Source organism: Nothobranchius furzeri, chromosome 10 (genome assembly GCF_043380555.1).
Source record: "Nothobranchius furzeri strain GRZ-AD chromosome 10, NfurGRZ-RIMD1, whole genome shotgun sequence".
Classification (NCBI taxonomy): Eukaryota; Metazoa; Chordata; class Actinopteri; order Cyprinodontiformes; family Nothobranchiidae; genus Nothobranchius; species Nothobranchius furzeri.
The window spans coordinates 69,314,330-69,335,937 of record NC_091750.1 but is presented as its reverse complement, the minus strand read 5'-3'; the positions used below and the strand labels follow the sequence as shown (position 1 = coordinate 69,335,937).

Sequence of the window (21,608 nt, the reverse complement as noted above, 5' to 3'; positions counted from 1 at the left end):
CCAACCAGTCGTTCTCCGCTCCCACTTCCTGTTAGAAAAATGCAACAAATGCTGTTGCCTGGCAGATTGAGGGCAGAGCTGCTAACAAATACACAGACTCACAACGACATGATTCTGACATGGTTTTGGAGACGAGTTTAACCCAAGACATGTAGAATTCACCACTCACGAGTCAATTAGAAAAATTAAAGAATTTAATTTTTAAAAAATCGGGAACCGAGGGCACACTGGATAAGGTCGAATGGGGATTGCAACGGAACCGCAGCGTCTGAGGAGGGGAGAGCAGAGGAACAGGTGAATCCAGGGAGGTAAGTCTGAACTAGGAAGGTGCAGAGTTAAGACTTACTGGAAGCTGGGGGCTGAGGAATTGGGGAGGGTAGGTGGAGTGCCAGTGTCGGTACAGGATCTGCTCGGGTGCAAGATCGGCTCGGGGTCCTTCGACTGCCGATAATGTCAAAGTACGGCAAACCCACTCGGACAAAATACACTACACATCTTTATACTGTTGGAAAGAATTTAGCAGATTCGTTATTAAAATAATGTTTCTCACGACGTAAGTTTGTTTTTATAATGGTATTTGTAAAATAAAACACTATATTGTATTCATAATGTTGAACTCCTCTTTGAGCACATCCCTTGAAGGATCATAGGTATTAGCAACACCTGTGAAATTGTGTTTGCAGGAAAGAAGTGTATCCCGTTTATTGAAGTATTTTGTGTTTAGAGTTTTTGACCTCTTGTCCATGCGTAGTTCAGTTACGCTCATAGTTGCAAGCCAAAACTCTGGAGTTAAAAGTTTTCTGGCTTTACTAAAATACCTGTCTGTACTTATTTGATTGATGGTAGTTTTACTTTCTGTTAGACTCCAAATGTAATCATTTGGCACATTTCTAATTCATAATTTGTAATAATGTAATCGATGATATTAGCATTAGCATTCCTATGGGTTTTTCCATGTATATTAGCATTGCGCTAACCACTCACTGCCAAATTGCAGCTTTTGCTATTAGAAAATCTCCTTTTGTCACATCGCAATTTAATTGCACATGCAGTTAATCGTTCAGCCCTAATATACATGCAGCTCTATGCTAAAAGTGTATTTTCAAAGTGGTAATGATGGATTTCTTTGTAAAAGTTGTCCATCTTTCCAACAGAAAGATTTGCCTGGACCAACGTAGTATGATAACAACGTAACGTGATTACGTAATTTCCGTAAGGTTCATGTTCAGCCAATCAACTACTCTGACGTCATCGGCAGTCGACGGACCCCGAGCCGATCTTGCACCCGAGCACATCTTGTACCGACACCGGGGTGAATCCAAGAGGGGGTGTCCAGGAGAGCGGGCGCGAGGAGAGCGGGCCGGCAGGGAGGAGAGGAGAACGGTGAATGCTGCATCCAGGAGATTTATGGGGCACAGGTAAGTAATCCAGCGGGATCATGGAGATGCCCAAGTAGTCAATCAGAGGAGCCACAGGAAAACCAGAGAAGCTCCAGAAGCTTCAGAAGTCCAAGGAGATCCTGAGGAGTCAAGGTAAGGCCCACAAAATTATCCAAAAATCCTGGGAACCGGTAAGCACAAGTATATCTACAAGGGTTCTAAAATCCGAAAATAAATAGAGTTAACCTGGAGACACAAAGGGCTGGAACTACCAAGTTAATCATCCGGCATTGAGATGTGTTCTCCTCCTCCTCTTATAACTGGACCCGCTGATTGTTAATGAGCTGCAGCTGGAGCCTCCCTCTCCTGAAACACAGCAGCTCAAAGATGGAACAAAAATGAGAGGAGCACTCACCCCGGCACATGACAATTTCTGCTGCGGCCTCTGTGACATCATAGAGTTCTGAGCATTCTGCCTAAGCAACACATTCTCACACCCGAAGCGGCCGAAACTGACGACGGGTGACCGAGCGTTTGTTTCCGACGCGCTGGGAGGCGACGCGCTGTGTCAGAGCATCGCTTTCCGACGCCCGTGGTAAAACGAACATTTCAAAGACATCTAACCTCTAACCTCTAGCGATTTAACCTTCCCCTCGCCTCCATCCTAACCTTAACCCTGTTTCTCTTTCTAAATTTCCTGTTGTAGCGTCATGAATGGCCTCTAATTTGTGACAAAGGACACATTTTCCCAGCAGGGTCAAGCTGGGTCGTTCTGTAGCTTTGCCCCACAGATTAACCACGCCAGGAGCCGTGATGTCTGCTGAAACCATCTTTATCTGCTGCTGTTCCGTCCCAAGATGAAGGACACTTCTAGTTTCACAATAATAATATTAAATAATAATTTTAATAAACTCTTGACTTTATTACTGTTATTATAACCATCATAAATAATCTCTTGATTCAGTAAACATGTATTTTAATAACTGAAATGACTTGTTATGCTTTGGGTATAATAATAGCTATCATTGATAATCCGTAATGTGTGGTCATTAAACCAGAAGGTCATCTTGCACGTTAACCAGCCACATTCGGAAGGGATCCAGGGTAAAGGGTAAAACCATCACGTCTTTACTCATGACCAAGCTTTCTGATGCTGAGAGTGGGCGTGTTCTGAGGGTTTTGTTAAAACCGAATCCCGCAGCAAAAAGTTCAGTTCTTGAACCATACAAGGAGATGAGGGACGGCCGCCCGAATCTCTACTAAGCATTCTGTCACGCTGATAGGATCGCTCTGAATAAATGCAACTGTAACCAGCTGACGCAAAACTCCTTCAGAGTTAAGCCAGACACTCGATACCGTGTACCCGCGACATCTCTGGACCAGAGGATCGGTTCTACCGGACCGAGTACCCCTGAGGCTGACAACATCCTCCTTGACCTCCGGATCCACACAGAGGGTCGTCTTGCTGGGTGAGGTAGCACACAGATGGTGTTTGATGTTGTTCTTCCTAAGAAACGACTCAGTTAGCTGCAAAATAACTTTCCACCCAGAAATGCTTCTCTCGCTGAAAGAAACCTTCTGAGATTCATTCACACATCAAAAAAACTCGCATTTTCATTTTAGCATCCAGTCACAGGTTTGCTTTTTAAAACAAGTTTTAATATCAAATTGTCTGTTCAAAAATGGTCATTTCTAAATTGTCATTTTTTTAAGTGTTAGTAATAAATTCTTAACTTTAAAAACCTGACTCTTCTTTGAAATGAAACACAGAATGGTGCATATTTTTGGTTAATAAAAAGCAAAGATTCCTTTAAACTTCTGATTAAATAAATACACTTTTGCTATTAAATTTAATTATCTTAAATTAAACATTAATCTTTGGATTAAAAATAGACCAAGCTCGTTGGCATATGAACCTCTATCGAATATATAATATCCTAGATATTTATATATAATAGATGCTTCATTGTTAACTTGTCTGGATCTTTTCTAAGAATCTAACAAAGCTGATAGCAAACAGTGTTGATTCTAGTATGTAGTTAAACACGCTACACCGTTAACTGTGTTTGAGAAGAACGATAGAACAAGAAACACAGTTTTGCATGCTCAAGTGGGTTAAAGTTAGGATGGAGGTGAGGGGAAGGTTAAACAGCTCGAGGTTAAAGGTTAAATGTTGGTGAAATGTCCGTTTTACCACGTGAGTTGGGAGACGACACTCTGGCGCAGCGCGCCACCTTTAAACACGTTGGAAACAAACGCTTGGTCACCGTTCGTCAGTTTCAGCCACTTCAGGTGTGAGAATGTGTTGGCCTAAGATATCTAATTACTTACATTTTTATTTCATGTTCAACATTTTAGTTTCACACGTCCAGCTGTCAAAGCCTGGCTCTACATGTCTGCTCCCCACAGCTCAGTTCTGTTCAGGTTATTTATAAAGCGCCAATCCACAACAAGGGTCGTCTCAGAGCCCTTTACAGAGCCAGCGTTCCAGTTCAATTCAATTCAAATTCAAAAATACTTTATTAATCCCAGAGGGAAATTGATTGCTGTAGTAGCTCAGAATAATAATAATAATAATCAAGTCATCAAAGAGTTGTTGTATATTACAATGGCTGTTGGCAGGAAGGATCTCCAGTAGCGGTCAGTGTTGCAGCGAAACTGAAGAAGCCTCTGACTGAAGACACTCTTCTGTTGTCGGACAGTCTTGTGAAGAGAATGCTCAGGGTTGTCCATCATTTTCTTGATTTTCTGGAGAATCCTTCTTTGCATTATCTCCTCCAGTGGTTCCACAGTCGTCCCCAGAACAGAACCAGCCTTTTTTATTAGGCTGTTGAGCCTTTTCAGCAGTGGCGGCTGGTGAAAAATATTTTTGGTGGGGCTGTGCTATTTTTTTTTAAACAAACTTGTGCTTTCTGAGCTTTGTGCACAACTTCACTATTTCCTGAATTAAGCACAGCTCTTTTATTTCCTGTCTTACATCATTGGACAAACTGATTAATCCAGGTGTGTCTGACTATTGGCAAACTGCCTTGCGGACCAAGGTTGAAAAATACTGCATTAAATTGCACATAAAATAACATGACCATAAATGGTAAATAGGCAATGCAAGAGGCAAGTAACAAAACCATTTTGTTTAATTTCAACATTTGAGTGAACACGAAAAATTATGAACAGGTCACTGTTACAGTAATGGTAGTAAACACTACTTAGACAAAATGCCAGAAATTTACACTGTTAGGACTTATGGAAAGTGGAAACACTTTCATAGGCAATAATGTCATCAGTATCCTCTTACAAATGTCATATTTCCCACTTTTGGGGACAATAAAACATTTCTGGTTCTCAATGAGATGTTTTTACTTCAAATGTAAAAACATCTCATTGAGAATCAGAAATGTTTAATTGTCCCAAAAGCTGGGAAATTTGTTTGCTGCAGCAGAAGTGTAACAAGTAAAATGGAATCAGATTGATGTATGTACAAATTTACTTGAAATACACATTTACATGATTAAATATGTATAATAAGTATGTGTGTTGAAATGTGTTTTTACAGTTATTGCACATTAAACAATGTACATGTTATTAAACAAATGTCCCGGTTTGTGGGACAACCAAGGATTTCTGATTCTGATTGTCTTGTTTACAGAAATGTAATGTACAGCTTACCTCTGCACCCAGCTGCTGTTCTCCCTGTCCAAACGTCCTCCGTTTCTTTGTTGGCTGCTGCACTGATGCGCTGCATTCCTCAGTCAGAGAATGAATGGGGTCCCCAATGAGACACAAGTTCCACATCCACCTTCTGTGGATCCCAGCCGTTTTGAATAACAAACACAGAAAGCAAAATAACGCATTAGCGTGATTGCATCCAGCTAGCCACTGCTTCCTGGTGTACCAATTTTGGGAGAAGCGTCGTGTGTACAGTTTACCCTTTTCCTTGTCCTGCTGGCTTATCTTTACGTCGGGCTGATCTGGTCCAAGCTCTTTGACATTAAATTTTTCCACCATAGTTCTCCTCTCGAACGGATACTGGAGAAGAGACCGAACTGAATTCAGTGGCTGCTGAGATCCGGTCTCCATGCTGCTGGTTGTAGGCGCACTGGCGTCCATGTCTACGTCTGCGTCACGACCGTCACGAGTCACGACCAAAAACGTGCTGGAGTCGAGACTCTCCGAGTTCTACCGAACACCAACGAAAGCCTTGGCGGTAGCTCTATCGCCCATCATGCTTCTGAAACAACGTTGACGCTGATTGGATACATTCCCATTCCTACCCTTTGATTTTCTTGTCAGCAATTGGACAACTGGTCCCGTCTTGTTTGGGCGATTGAAAAACAGCACACAGCCTCCACCCCTCGGCAGAGACCGGCAGAGATCGGCAGAGACCAATATAGATATATATATGATTTATTTTTGTTACAAAACACACAATTAACTTAGAATATGTGATTATTGTTAATTTTATTTATTTTTTTTTTAAATAAAAATTAAAAACACTGGGGAAACTGGGAGGGCGGCGCCCTATCGCCCTCTACTGGCCAGCCGCCACTGCTTTTCAGGTCCCTGCTTCTGATGCTGCTAACCCAACAGACGATGGCTGAAGAGATTACACTCTCAACAACAGACTTGTAGAAGATCTGCAGCATCTTGCTACAGACATTGAAGGACCTAAGCGTCCTCAAGAAGTGCAGTCTGCTGTGTCCCTTCTTGTAAACGGCTTCGCTGTTCTTTCTCCAGTCCAGTCTGTTGTCCAGGTGAACTCCAAGGTATTTGTATTCCTTAACCACCTCCACTTCTTCTCCCATGATGGAAACAGTGTTTGACTCCACCCTGCTTCTTCTGAAGTCTAAAATCATCTCCTTTGTTTTGTTCACATTCAAGGTCAGATGATTGTTTCCACACCATGCCACAAAGCGCTCCACCAGCTCTCTGTACTCAGCTTCCTGTCCATCTCTGATACACCCGACAACTGCAGAGTCATCTGAGTATTTCTGTCTCTTGGCAAATATTATGGGCGACAACTTACTGCCAAGAGTTCAACACCTGGGCTGCAGAGACGACATTTCGCTGAAACATGACCTGGATGGCACCATCTGTTGTTGACAAGCACTGCCACTCCACCTCCTTTTCTTTTCCCGCTCCTCTTCAGATCTCTGTCTGCTCGTACAGTCAGGAATCCTGGCAGAGAGACGCTGGAATCGGGGATATGGTCCTGCAGCCACGTCTCAGTGAAGCACATAACACTGCACTGCCGATACTCTGGCTGAGTCCTTGAAAGGGCTTGGAGTTCATCCATCTTGTTGGCCAGTGATCTCACATTGCCCATTATGATCGATGGAAGAGATGGTTTGGGCGTTTTAGCTCATTTGGGATTTGTGGCTTCAGTTGAGGTATTATTTCAGCCTTCCCAATGTTAATCAGCTGCTCCCGATTGTAAACCAGCTTGTTGCCATGGTTACACATCATAACAAATGCTCAAAAAGGGAAAAAATAGCAGTAAAAATCCTCAAAGCTTCACAGCACTAGAAACAGAAAAGTAAAATGTCCAAAAAAAAAAACTAAAGTTTTTCTTGAGAAACTAGAAGAAAAAAAGTCCAAGAAAAGGCAAAACTTACATAAAGTCAACAGAGCTACTCCAACATGCAACCACCCAGAGCAGCGCAGTTCCGGAAAAAAAAATAAAAAAATTCTACTGATTAAAAAGTGCTTTGAGTTCAGCTCATTGTTCCAGTCATTTAAAGGTTTTCTACCTAAGGAAACGCAGCAGATTGCATGGAGTCACCCACTTTTTGTGTCAGAGGCTTTCCAGCAATCCCCACACTAAGCAAGCATGTTTCTATGTTAAAGAAAGCTGCATCAGTTACTCACTCACTCACACCCAGAGACACGTTAGGGTCACTAGTTAACCCTACGTGTGTGGGGGGAACCGGAGCGCCCGGAGTAAACCCACGCATTCATGATGGGGAACTAATTCTCCATCAGGAAGCCCCTTTTTTTTATGCTGTGCTTGTGTGTGCTCTAAAGGGGTGTTGCATCTAAGATTAGATATTCACTCACTCACACACTCACTCACTCACTCACTCACTCACTCACTCACTCACTCACTCACACAAAAATGCCTAAATTTAGAGAATGCTAATGCTAATTTTCGTGAGGTCACAGCTGGGGTTTAAACTGGTGACGTCATCATGAAGCCCGAGTGTTTTGGGGGTCAGATGCTAATTTAAGGCCTAACTTTATGTTTCCGTAGACACGCCGGAGTGAGAAACTTCTTGAAGCGCCTCCACAATGAAACATTCTGGTTCCTGACTGTTTGTGGAACGCTGTCTTTGGGAGAAGGCTCGTTTTCATGAAGACTTCTGCTTGCTTCCACTGAATCTATCTGTTCTGCAGGTGGAGAGCAAACATCATGTCCCATCTCGTAATCCTCGTCAGGCTCCAGACTCTCAGAAGTTTGTTCCTGAGGTTCACACAGAGAAGCTTCCTCTACCAGCTGGTACGTGAAGGCTTCCAGCTCCTCAGACAGCTTCTCGTCTGGCTCAGGCGTGTTATTCCGGGAGTTAAAGGTCTCCAGTTGTTCTGAGAGATCATGGTTTATTTTCTCCAGATCTCTAATTTGTGTCTCTAAGTCCTCGTTGAACGAGTCCTTGTTCTGAATCTCCTGTCCCAGCCGGACTTTCAGCTCTGACTCCTGTTTTAAACGCTGTTGCTGGTCTTCAATCAGATGTTCTCGTTCCTCCAGCTGAGTTTTGAGAGTCTGAATTGTAATTTTGAAGGTCTCTGCATTACTCTGGTAGTAATCAAGTCCCTCTTCTAGTTCACTCATTTCTACCTTTAATTTCTCATAAACGTTGTCTTTGTTCTGGATTTTCTGCTGCTGATCAAACTTGGATCTCAGCAGCTCAGATTCCCGTCTGAGTCGCTTTTGGAGGTTTTCCAGCAGATTATCTTTCTCCTTCAGCTGTAAGTTTACCTCCTGCATCATTTTGTTGCAGGACTCTGCCTCACCTCGGTAATAATCCAGTTTCTGTTTGAGTTCATCAATCAGAGTTCGGGATTTTTTACACTCGCTCTCTACCTTTGAGCTTATTTCAGCTTGGTCACTGAGACTTGTGTCCAGGCGAGACAGCCGTAGGTGTTCGGAGCCGACTGTCTGGAAAAGGGAATCGAAAGTTGGATGCCGACATCCAGACGACTCCTGCTGGACTGGCTCAGCTAATCTGAGACTGGGTCCCAGCTGAGTTTCGTCCTCTGAACTGGGTTCACATTCCCCACAGAGAGAAGCCTTTTCTCCGTCCTCCTCAGAAAGCGTCTCCTCTGCCTCATTCGTCTCAGAGAAGATACTTTTCATCTCGTCTACCAGAACACCGTTTATAATCTCTAAATCTCTGATTTGTTCATGTAAAGCCTCGGTGAGCGAGTCTTTATTCTGTTTCTCCTCTTCCAGCTGCAGTCTCAGCTCTGACTCCAGTCCTAACTGGTTTTGCAAACTTTCAGAAACATTTAGTTTTTCCTCCAACTTAATTTTCAAAGCCTGAATTGTAGTTTTGCAGGTCTCAGCGTTAAGCTGGTAGTAATCCAGACGCTCTTTCAGTTCACTAATTTCTTCTCTTAGTTTCTGATCAACTTCGTTCCTAATCTGGTCGTTTATCTTCCCCTGTTCAAATCTACGTCTCAGCTGGGATTCCTGCTTTAAAAGATTTTGCAGATTTTCACACACAGTTGCTTTCTTCTTCAGTTTGGTCTCTAAAGCCTGCAGGGTGACCTTGCAGGTCTCTGCGTTGTCTTGATAAACGTCCAGTTCTTGTTCCAGGACGGTAATTATGTCGTTGTATTTTTCCAATTCAGTCTCTGCTTGTAACGTTTGCTGCTTTTCATCACTTAACCATTTCTCCGTGATTAAAAGCTGAGACTGGACTTTCTCCAAGAGCGCCATATGGGAAAAATAAATTTTGGGGTGTTTACACCCAGATAATTCCCGCTGAAGCTCCTCAGATGAAAAATGTAGAATAGACATGATTCTAGAGGCTCTTGGTCTTTTATCAAACTCAGAAAAAAGGTTTGAGGTTGTAAAAGACGATTGTCTCAGAGAGTCGATGTGTCGCACACCAGCAGTCGGCTGCTAATGAAGTGGGAGCCGGCTGATGCTAGATAATAGGACTCTGAGCCTTTATGACGTCACTTCAAAGGATCACGTGGGTGGGGTGAAAGAAGGAGCAGTAGTAGGCACTGGTGGTCATAGTAACCCAAATGGGCGGAGCCTAACTTTAATGCATTTATCTCAGTCTGGACCATCGACGCTCCAGTGTTAACATTAACAGCAGCACCTGAACGCCCCTTTCTTTAACTTTATATGTAATAAAAATGAACTTTAACCTGAACCAACGTATTTATTTCAGAAAATGTGAAAAATGTCTTTTTTTTTCTAAATGTTGGCTTATAAGTCCTTTTGTCCCACATTTTGAATTTTTTGTCATATTTTATTATTTATCTCAATTATAACGTATTACAATAACACAACACCAATGTTTAAAATGCATCATTTTGGAGCAGCAGAGCTGTTTTTGTCAAAAACAACGTAAATGAGAAACGGGGGGGGGGCTGTGTCACGTTGAAGAAAATGTCGAGCAGAGCTAGAATTACGAAGCCCTCGACGTCCACGCCCAGGGCTGTGGATCTGTTTGAACTCTTGGGGCATTCTTGAGCAGAGAGGAGGAACAGCGCTGATCTTTGATGCGCTCCAGGCAACTGCGTCCTGCGCACGGCACATTGTCAAAGTGGCGCAATCCAAAAAATCTAATTAACCCACGGGGGCAAGGCTCTACAGCAGAGCCCCCCTGTAGATTCCCCCGTTTCTGACCTTTTGTGGGACTTGAGCGAGAGCAGAGGCGATCATGTTTGCCTTGTATGGTCAGATTCTTGACAATAGATCCCAAAGAAAAGACCACGATGCCGTCATCTCCAGAGCTTTGGACAAACTTTTCGAAATACTGCAGGAACAGAGATTTTTAATTCTTTAAAGCAGAAAATTGTATTTTTTTAAATCAAAATTTGCTTTTTTATTCAATAAAACAGCTAATAAGATGTCTATTTTGTAGATCTTTTTTTCAGATCTTATTCTTTACATTAGGATTAAACCCTCTGGAAGTAGGCGTTGCAGATGTGCAACGTTAAAACCTACCTACCTGGATACTCCACGTACGTATTTCATGAGCATTTTTACTCTCAGAAGAAGGATTTAGTTGTTTGCCCTTTTATCAAAACTTGTTTTGAGCCTGAGAGGGTTAACTATGATTTTTTTGGTGTACAGTTATGGAAAGAGCACCTTTGGTAATGGTTTAGCAGGTTTGCAGTGAATCCCTCCAACAAATTTGAAGTTGGGAAGTAATGGACGGGGAAAGTCAAAATCCCAGTAGGCTCTCAACAACCAGATGTCAGCATTACCCATCATCTTACAGGCACTGGTGGGTGTTCCTGAGAAAACAAACATGTTCGTGATGACGATGAAATCCATTACGTAATTTTCTAGTCAGCAATACTCACCTTCTTCCACACACACTGATCCAGAACTAAGTCCTGCAGGACGTAGAAGAAGAAGTTCCACATTCTCTCTGAGAAGTTCATCTTGTCTGTCAGTCTGCTGACCGCACCTGGAACGTAGGAAGGTGGAGCAGGTGGCTGACCACACAGTCTCTCCCAGTTGTTTGCTATCGAAAATCTCAAAGAAAAGACTAGAGGGATGCCCAAGATCTCAGCAGTTAAATTGCTTCCAGAATAGATGGGATCAGCCAGGAGAACGTCATAGTTTCCCTTCCTCAGCTTCTTCACGATGGGCTCTGATTTCACCACCGTCCAAAAACTGGAGGGAAATCTCAGTGTTGATCTTGAACAATTCCAGTATTTGATGTAAAGCTGAAAGTAGTTCATGTGGTCCATGTCATACATGTTGAATTGAATGAATTCAGCCAATAAATTCTCAAAATCTTCTTTAGAGACGGAGACATCAAAAGGCTGGTAATTAAAGCGGGAGGGTTCACTGCTGTTGATGAACATGGATGTGCTCGGGACCAGGACGGTCACCTGGTGTCCTCTGTCCACCAGCGTCTCCAGCAGCAGCTTCCTGTTAATCCAGTGGCTGGCCTCGGTGTACCAAACCAAAATCTTCCCTCCATCTACTCCAGATGTTACAGGAAGTAGCAGCAGGATGCAGGCAGAGACGCACGCGCAGCTCCATGGTGGACGTCTGTCTGTGGGAAATCCAGCTGTGAACTTTATACTGGATGTGCCGTACGGATACTTATTAACTGTGAACTCTGACTCGTTTCTCTCAGTACTAAAGTACAAAACATTAATGTTTGAACTCAGAGTGCATATCCTTTTGATTTTCTTTCACTTATTTGTGTTTCTATCCCTGCAGGTTTATGGGAAATAAAACCTAGAACTAAATGTGTTGTACTTGTTCAGGCTTATTTCTGGATAGCAGTGTTTCATACTCTGTACTGTTTGAATTCTGCAATGATTCCCAAACGTCACGTTTAACTTTAACTCTCTTTTTAGGACTTTCTGCAGTTTTCTTATTTTTTTTTAAATGTAGAAATAAAATATTAGATTTGTTGGTATTTATTTTGGTGAAACAGTAATTTGTGGTTGTGAGATCTCTGTTACACAATAATCAACAAGCTGAGATAAAACTTTATTGTTCATTTATGGTAAATAGTCTGTATTTGGTATAGCGCCTTCTAGAGTCCTGGAACCCCCCAAGGCACTTTACAACACATTCACCCATTCACACCCCGGTGGTGATGAGCTACACTGTAGCCACAGCTGCCCTGGGGCGTCCTGACAGAGGCGAGTCTGCCATACGCAGGCGACGCCGGTCCCTCCGAACAACATTTAAATGAAACATGAAGACATGAAGAAACATTACTAATAAAACCATAAATAAATCCACTAATATCACTTCTCAGGTGCAGCATGACATTTGACCCCAAATTCCCTCCACACACCGACGTGAAAACCCTTCACAAGTGCAGGTCATTTATAACTAGTCATTTGGACAGCAGTCGCTCCCGAGGGAGAGCGGGTCGTTCAGTAATCAGAAGGTTGCGGGTTTAATCCCGGCTGTTTGATATTTTTTCCAAACATTTTGACAGAAGTTACTGAAACTTGAGCAAAAACTAAATGGTCAGAATTTAACAAAAAATTGTGAAGTACAAACCATTTATTCAGAAGTGAAAACATTGGACACTGATGTTTTTCCTTTTCCTTTTTTGTAATAATAAAAACCCAAAACCCTATTTGATCACACAGAAGATAAAAAATACATCAAAACACTTTTGTTTTTGCCTTTTTTTAAACAGTTTCTTACTTCCCTATTTTTACACAAGAGGTCAGTGGTCAAAAGACCGATTAAAATCTATATTAAATCAGCCTTTCTATTCAATATTTAACTTGAATAAACCTGAGCTGAGTTTGTTATTCAGCCTTCCTCTTGGTCTTCCTTCTGCAGCAGCACCTCCGGAAACAGAACCTGCAGGTCTTGTCGAGGAGGAACAGGAGCAGCAGAACCACAGAGAGCAGGAAGCTCAGGACATCCAGGCTGTGATACTGCTACCAGGTGAGCTCGTGGGCCTGGACCCTCAGGTGCTTTGCTCCTTTGTGCCTCATGGTGAACTCGATCCAGAAAACCGCCTCGTCCAGAGGACTCATGGGTCTGTCGTGGTGGATTCTGGATAGTCTCATGGCACTTTCTTTGTAGCTGTGGATAAACAAGTTAACATAAAGAGTTATTCATAATGTATTGTCAGAGATTAACTTTTATCTCACAAACTGGGAATAATGAAAGGCACATTTGTAGTTTTGTACATTTAAGCTAGGTTACTCTTTCGGGCCATACAGTAAAAATTTACCACGAAAACAGGAAATTGAAGGGAAATATTTATTCTGGTAATAAAGGTAATGCTGACTCATCACCAAAAACAAAACAATATTTTAAAATCTTTAAAACAGACTTGGTGCAGGAATTTAAAAAATCTGACGTTGTGTCATCGATGACGGTGTTGATCGCATCTCTGAGGTCTTCAGATGTCAGTGAGTTTAATTTCACAACAACTGCAGCTCCTTTGGCTTTCATGTGCAGCATGTTGTCTGGCTGGTCAGCAAAAACTGGAATTCCCACCATGGGAACGCCATGATAGATGGTCTCATAAACCCCGTTTGCACCTCCATGAGTGATAAAAGCTCTAGTTTTAGGGTGACCTGATGACGGGAGAAAAAGTTTACCGTATTTTCTGGACTATAAGCCGCTACGTTTTTCCCCACGCTTTGAACCATGTGGCTTATAATGAGGTGTGGCTTTACTGAAGGTTTTCTTCACCTGCCACCAGGGGGCGTTTTAGCAGGAAGTGAAACAGGTGGAAGTCAAAAGTGGAAATCGAAGAAAGTGCTCATTTTAATTTAGCACATGCAAGCAGCCAGCACGACGAAGAATCTTTTTCAAATCCATACCCCCTCATCATGGTAACTACACGTATGAGTTCATATGATGCCGCATTTAAGTTGAAGGCCATCGATTTGGCAGTAAAGGAGAGAAACAGTGCTGCCGCACGTAAGCTTGGTGTGAATGAATCCATGGTTCCGCGCTGGAGACGGCAGCGGGAAGAACTCATTCAAGCCAGCTTCACCCGGGATGATGACAGCAACACGGACAGCGACACCGACATCGCCACAGAAATATGTGATGAAGCTCTTCTGAGGCTGTTCAACTCCGACACTGAAGAAGAGGACTTTAATGGTTTCAGTGCACAAGAGGAAGATGAATAAACTAATCGATAACTTTTCTGTTTTGTTTCATACTGATCGGTTCAGTTACGTTCAGTTAAACTACGTTTTCAATTCAGTAGAGATCAGCAGCTTTTAGCCCGGTGGGGCTTATATTGAGGTGCGCTCTATAGTCCGGAAATTACGGTAATTAACTTTAGAGAAGAAGATAAAGTATTTTATTTAAGACCTTTATTTGAATAAATACACACTCACCTAAAGGATTATTAGGAACACCACACTAATACGGTGTTTGACCCACTTTCACCTTCAGAACTGCCTTAATTCATTGATCCAACAAGGTGCTGAAAGCATTCTTTAGAAATGTCGGCCATATTGACAGGATAGCATCTTCCAGTTGGGAGATGTGTGGGACGCACATCCAGGGCACGAAGCTCCCGTTCCACCACATCCCAAAGATGCTCTATCGGGTTGAGATCTGGTAACTGTGGAGGCCGTTGTAGTACAGTGAACTCATCGTCATGTTCAAGAAACCAGTTAGAAATGATTGGAGCTTCATGACATGGTGCATTATCCTGCTGGAAGTAGCCATCAGAGGATGGGTACATGGTGGTCATGAAGGGATAGACATGGTCAGAAACAATGCTCAGGTGCCCAGTTGGCACTAAGGGGCCTAAAGTGTGTCAAGTAAACATCCCCCACACCTTGACACCACCACCACCAGCCTGCACAGTGGTAACAAGGCACGATGGATCCATGTTTTCATTCTGTTTATGCCAAATTCTGACTCCACCATTTGAATGTCTCAAATGAAATCGAGACTCCTCAGACCAGGCAACATTTTTCCAGTCTTCAACTGTCCAGTTTTGATGAGCTGGTGCAAACTGTGGCCTCTTTTTCCTAATTGTAGTGGAGATGAGTGGTACCCGGTGGGGTCTTCTGCTGTTGTAGCCCAACCACCTCAAGGTTGTGCATGTTGTGGCTTCACAGATGCTTTGCTGCATTCCTCGGTGGTAACGAGGGTTAGGCTCTTCTATCAGCTTGAATCAGTCGGCGCATTCTCCTCTGACCTCTAGCATCAACAAGGCATTTTCGCCCACAGGACTGCCGCATACTGGATGTTTTTCCCTTTTCATACCATTCTTTGTAAATCCTAGAAATGGTTGTGGGTGAAAATCCCAGTAACTGAGCAGATTGTGAAATACTCAGACCGGCCCGCCTGGCACCAACAACCACGCCACGCTCAAAATAGCTTAAATCACCCATGCTTTCGTTCTTTTTAAACACAGAAACAGTTTTGTTTACCTGTTTTGTAGCTACAGTTTCGCCGACGGCTGCCGGCTTCTTCAGGCTGACGCTGATGGTGGCGCGTCACTTCCTTCTCCGTTTATCTGCGGGCAGCAGAGGACGTTGTCGCCCTCTACTGCCCGCTCTCCCCTCTCCGACGATGCAGTCCCATGCGTGGTCCAGCGTGTAAACTCCGTCGTCCCTGTTCATGGTCCCACATCCACGTCTCCTTATCTCTATTGCTGTGATAGAGTGGGAACTCTGGAAGTTATTTGCTGATCTGACAGTATCTTCAAGATAAGGGCTCCGGTCAGAGAGCAGGGCACGGAGAGACAGTTTTACGTATTTAATGACAGTTGAAGTATGGACATCTGTACATTTCTGTGGTTCCGTGTGGTATGTCAGTCATGAACGCACACGAGGCTGTCTGCCATCACCAACAGCTTGGACAAAATGGTAGAAACGGCTTTACAGGAAGTGACTATCTAGAGGAAGTGATGTCACAAACTGGACCACCAAAATAAGAGTGGGGTAACTTTACACATGGATCTTCTAGAACTGCCATAACTATAGCCATAACTATAAGCCTTTCTGACAAAGCCGCCCCCGAATTTAGTTATAAATTCGAAAACTAGAGGAAAGTCTTATCAGGTGTTTAGCCAGAGTCATCTTCATCTTCCCAAGCTGGCAGTCGCACCAGGCGCACAACTGGTCGAAGATAAGTCTGTCCCTTTATCCTCACTTCAGCTGCCCTGACTCGACCGTCTGAGCCTGGACATGTCTTGACAATCCTCTAAAGTTTGGAAGCTGGTCTGTAGTTCAGTCCTTCTACCTCGGAAATTGGTCCCTCTGTCTGCTAGGATTTCAAAGGGTTTGCCACGGCGAACCAGCAGGTCGAGGTGCACACAACTCATTGTCGTGCATTTAAAGATGATCCCCCATCGCTTCTCCATGCGTCGACCCACCTTGATATTGTAAGGGCTGAAGCAGTCCACTCCAGTAGACCAGAAAGGTGGCTTGTATAGACGAAGTCTTGCTGGGGGAAGGTCTGCCATTTGTGGGACTACAGGACTAGCACGCCACTTTTGACATTCCACACAGCTGTACTGATGCCGTTTGATAGATTCTCTTCCACGTAGGATCCAGTATCTTCTCCGAATTTCAGCGAATACACGCTCGGGGCCCGGATGCAGGAGCTGTTTGTCATATTTCTTGATGAGGAGCCTGGTAACATGATGTTTCGGGTAAAGGATAATTGGATGCATGGTATCTAGATCCAGATCTGCTCTTCGCAGCCTGCCTCCCACTCTTATCAGCCCGACAGCTATATCATACTCAGGAGCAAGCATGATTAGGCGGCTTTGTTTGGAGATGGGCTTCCCCACGGCAAGGAGTTTCACCTCTTCCTGAAAGGTCTCACTTTGGGATTGTCGTAGGAGATGTAGTTCAGCTTCTTGTACATCTGCAGCTGTCATGGTGGGGCTCACCAGGTCTTTGGCCGCCCCGTGAAGGCTCATATGAGTGGCTCTAACGAGGTCATCCCAGTTGTCAATGTTAGTAACATCCACTTCATGAGAAGGACAGGTAGCTGCTGCACAAAACACTGTCTTGCGTAGCTCATCCTCATCTTCTTCCTGAGCTACTTCCATTTGTAGCTCTGGCCAGGTTTCAGTAGGCTGGTGAAGAAATTGTGGACCCTGACTCCACGGGTTGGGCTGACTGAGCTCATGGAGTGTCTTCCCGCAGGTAAGGTAATCTGCTGGATTATCAGAGGTGCTGACATACCGCCAAGTTGACCCTTCGGTAAGTTCTTGAATTTCAGCGACCCTCGTTCCAACTAAAACCTTGTATCGACTTGAGTCTGATTTCAGCCATGTCAACACTGTAGCTGAGTCGGTCCAGAGTGTTATCTGCTGGGGAGAGAATGACAACTCTGTCATTGTGACCTTAGCCAGCTGAGCTCCGGCTAGAGCTGCGCACAATTCAAGGCGTGGCATTGACAGCTGTTTTAGAGGGCAAACACGAGATCTAGCCATTATAAATGCAACGTGAACATTGCCCTGGTTATAGAGAGTTTGAATATACTCGACTGCTCCGTAAGCTCTTTCGGAGGCATCGCAGAAGATGTGCGCTTGTCTGTTAGGCACTTCAGGGGCCAAGGTTGCTGGAACATAGCATCTTGGGATTTCCACTTGTGGGAGGTAGACCAGCTCGCTCTCCCATTGTGTCCATATTTCCAGTAGAGCCTTGGGTTGAATCTGCTCATCCCAGTCGACTCCCACTTTCCACAGGTCCTGGATGAGGATCTTGGCTTGAGTGGTGAATGGGATAAGATAGCCCAGTGGGTCATACTGCGTGGCCATCACCTTGTAGACCTTTCTTGCCTTTCCATTATGGTGGACAACATGGTGAGGCAGATACCAAGACTCCTGGGAGCTGTCTACTGTAGCTGAAGGAAGAGGTTTGGCATAACCTAACTGTTCAAGTTTATGGATTTCTTGACAGTAGGTATCTGCCAGAGCTGGACCTTTAGCCAGACGGCGTTCAGTACTACGTAGCTGTGGGAGCAATGTGTTCTTTGATGCCCAGAGGAGGGGACTATCCTTGCGCCTGAGAAGTGGAGTAGCATATCTAGTCACTCCATTCACTTCCACTTTAGTGGTGCGTTGCTCTAACAGGTCTACAGCCTGTTGATCCTCTTTAGAACGTGTGGCAGTCTTTATGTTCACATATGGCGAGGTGTCAACTTCCCAAAGACGTTCTACATGGCGCTGGAGCTCTGAGTTGGGAGACATGGTGAAGTAGCAGTGTGGGTGGTCAGCAGAAACAGGACTGAAGTTGGCTGGGCCTTGTAATGTCCAACCAAGAGGAGTGCACACTGCTAGGGGGCTCCCAGGTGGGCCAGCTATTACTGGTTGCTTAGGGATGAGTAGATGAGGGAAATCAGACCCAATAAGAAGTAAAGGCTGCACTCTGTCCACAAGTGGAAGTGGAAGTCCTCCCAGATGGGAGTACTTTCGCATGAGTGACTTTACAGGGTAGCTGTGCTCTGAGAGACTTAGTTCATCAGCAGTGAAGGCATGGTGAATGCTGTTCTTTACTTTGGGAGTGTGGACTGGGGATATTTCAAATGAAACTGTTGCTCCCTGAAGGTGAATCACCTCATGGCGGACAGTGCGCAGGGGAAGGTTTTCAGGCTTTTTAGTCAGATGGAGGCGTCGCACTGCTGATGGGAGGATAAGAGTCCTCTCGGACCCGTCATCGAGGATAGCAAAGCCTTCCAGGGAATAATCAGCATTGTGTAGACATACTTTGACCAACTTGAGCATGACTTTATTTGGGCGGTTTGGACGGTTGATGTAGACCGTCTTGGAAGCAGCGTTGACCATTAACACCTTCTTCGGTTCTTGAGGGCACACATCATGCAGCACAGTAAGATGTTGTTGCTTACATAATTTACAGGGCTTCTTTAGAGTGCAATCCTCAGGTGCATGATTCCTGCCGCAGCGCCAGCAGCTTCTGTGTTTGATCCATGTGGCAATTTCAGCTGCTGAAAGAGCTTTGAATTTAGGACACAGGCTCAGGTAATGTCCTCTGTTGTCACAATAAGGGCAGTAAGGTTTAGGACCTGATTTAGGCTTAGGTGATCTTATATGGCCAGCTGGATCTGGAGGTGTGGCTTTAGCCTGGCTCTCTGTGTTGCAGTACACGTTGGATGAAGGACCCTGAGGTTTCTTCTGATTCCTCAGCTTTGGTTGATCTAGACACATGTAGGCTGCTCTAGCGGCGATTCGCTTGGCTTGTGATTTCAACTGGAGCCATGTGGAGAAATCTGACAGGGTATAAGTCTTATTAGTGCCAGTTGTCAGAATGCCGCGGTTCAAGCTATACTCAACAAAGCTGTCTCTGTAGTTAGCGGGCAATTTGTTAAGTAGCCTATCAACATGAGAGCCACATTTAAGTTCGTAGCCATTTTCACCCTCTAGCGATCGGAGCATGCCTACTAAAGCTTGTACTGAGAGGGCAAAATTGTCAAATCCATCTGGATCACCAAACCTAACTGGAGGTAAGTTTAGGATGGCTCCTAGCTCACTTTGCACAAGCTGGCGGGGTTGCCCGTATTTATCTTGAAGTGCCTGTAGGGCCGATGTGTATGGTTTCGGGTCATACATGAAGGCTTGTGCTAGCTTGTGAGCACTAGGCAGCTTCAAATGCTGCAACAACACTTGATATTTAAATGGTTCGGTGAGGTGAGCATGTGAGCTTAGCAGGTTATCTAGAGCCATTTTGAGCAGTGCAAAGTCTGCCTCTCTTCCAGATGTGAAGTAGGGTAAAGCAGGCTTAGGAAGTCCATATGAAGTAGCTATTAATAGCTCCATTAGGTCTGTACTAGGTGCAGCGATTGAGCCTGGAGGAGGAGCTGTCTCTTGTGGCAAAGGTGGTATGCTGGGAGGAGAGTGATGCTGCAGGGCTGCATCAGGTTGTACTGGCTGTTGTTGTGAATAAGACCAGGGTACATGCTGATGTGGAGCCTGGTTATAGACTGCTGGTAGCGTGTTTAGGGGAGCAGTGGACTGCACTGTTAAGGCTGGTGGTCCAGCACGAGGTAATATAGCACCAACTGATAGTGTCGTACCAGGCTGAGGGATGGTATGTGCTGTGGTGGGCGGAGCTATCGTGGAGTATGTGAATTGTGGCTGGGTCGGCAGGTTTACCATGGCAGGAGGTTGCGGTTGAAGGACAGGTGAAGCTCTAGTTGTTAATTGGCTTGTTGAGACAGGAGGATTAGGCACTGCTGCTGTAAAGGCTGGTGGAGGGCCAATAACTGTAGGAGCAGAGTGTGCAGGTCCATGTGCACCTTGTGAGGGTGGTGGTACTCCCATGACGTCAGCTGGGGACCCTTTGTTGGATTCATCTCCACTTTGCGGTCTTGAGGCAACAGAGCTGCTCGTTTCCTCCTTCAGGAGGGATGTAATGAGAGTCGCTTTCTCTAACTCTATTTCCTTTTCCTTTAGTTTACGTTGCAGCATTAGCCGTCTGGTAATAGCCTCCTTTGCCTTTAATGCTATTTCTGCCTCTTCATCAAGCTTACGCCTCTGTATTTCTTGTTCTCTTAGGAGTTCCTCTCTTCTTCTGAGGGCATCCCGAGCTTGCTGGTCCAGATGCTGGTACTGTTCATCCATCAGACTTTCCTCCATTATCTGTCTTTGCACCTCTGCCAACTCCATGCGCTTTATTCTCTCCTCCAACATGGCTGTCTGTATGTCAGATAACCCATCAATGATTGACCTCCTTTTTGACGAACTGGCGCTGCCCTGGGTCTTAGCTTTACTGCGCTGAGAGACAGGTTGGCTTTGATCTGATGATGCTCTCCTACTAGGTAGGCTAGGTATGGCTCCAGTGATGGCAGCTGTCATCATTGCAGGTTGATCTGGAGGATGAGCTTCATGCCCAGCTGGAGCTTGGGTTGATGGATGATGGAGAAGTTGAGGTTGATATCCAACTTCATAGTCCTCCAAATACGTTGGTAGTTGTCTCTCCCGCTGGGATCTAGAACGCACTGCTGGGTCTGCAGATGGTTGTCCTAGCTCCTCCATAATATCTCTAGATGACTGTGGATCCGGCTCGAAGGACCATGTGATAGAGTGGGAACTCTGGAAGTTATTTGCTGATCTGACAGTATCTTCAAGATAAGGGCTCCGGTCAGAGAGCAGGGCACGGAGAGACAGTTTTACGTATTTAATGACAGTTGAAGTATGGACATCTGTACATTTCTGTGGTTCCGTGTGGTATGTCAGTCATGAACGCACACGAGGCTGTCTGCCATCACCAACAGCTTGGACAAAATGGTAGAAACGGCTTTACAGGAAGTGACTATCTAGAGGAAGTGATGTCACAAACTGGACCACCAAAATAAGAGTGGGGTAACTTTACACATGGATCTTCTAGAACTGCCATAACTATAGTCATAACTATAAGCCTTTCTGACAATTGCTTCCTTGATCCATCTTCTGTATTTTTGTTGTTCAGTGGTTATGATCCGTGTGTTGTCCCAGTCCATTATATGGTTTTCTCTTAAGCAATGATCTGTTATGGCTGACTTTTTTATTGTACTTTCTGCTTCTTCTTTTGCTGCTCTTGTGTGTTTACGATTTGCCTCTTTCT

The 21,608-nt window shown here is 44.5% G+C and overlaps 2 pseudogenes; both read right to left on the bottom strand.

Moving 5' to 3' along the window:
- Positions 1-3,590: 3,590 nt before the first annotated feature.
- Positions 3,591-11,963, bottom strand: LOC139072282 (UDP-glucuronosyltransferase 2A3-like; annotated as a pseudogene).
- Positions 11,964-12,050: 87 nt separating this feature from the next.
- LOC139072047 (uncharacterized) overlaps positions 12,051-21,608 on the bottom strand; it is a 47,774-nt pseudogene continuing 38,216 nt past the window's right edge.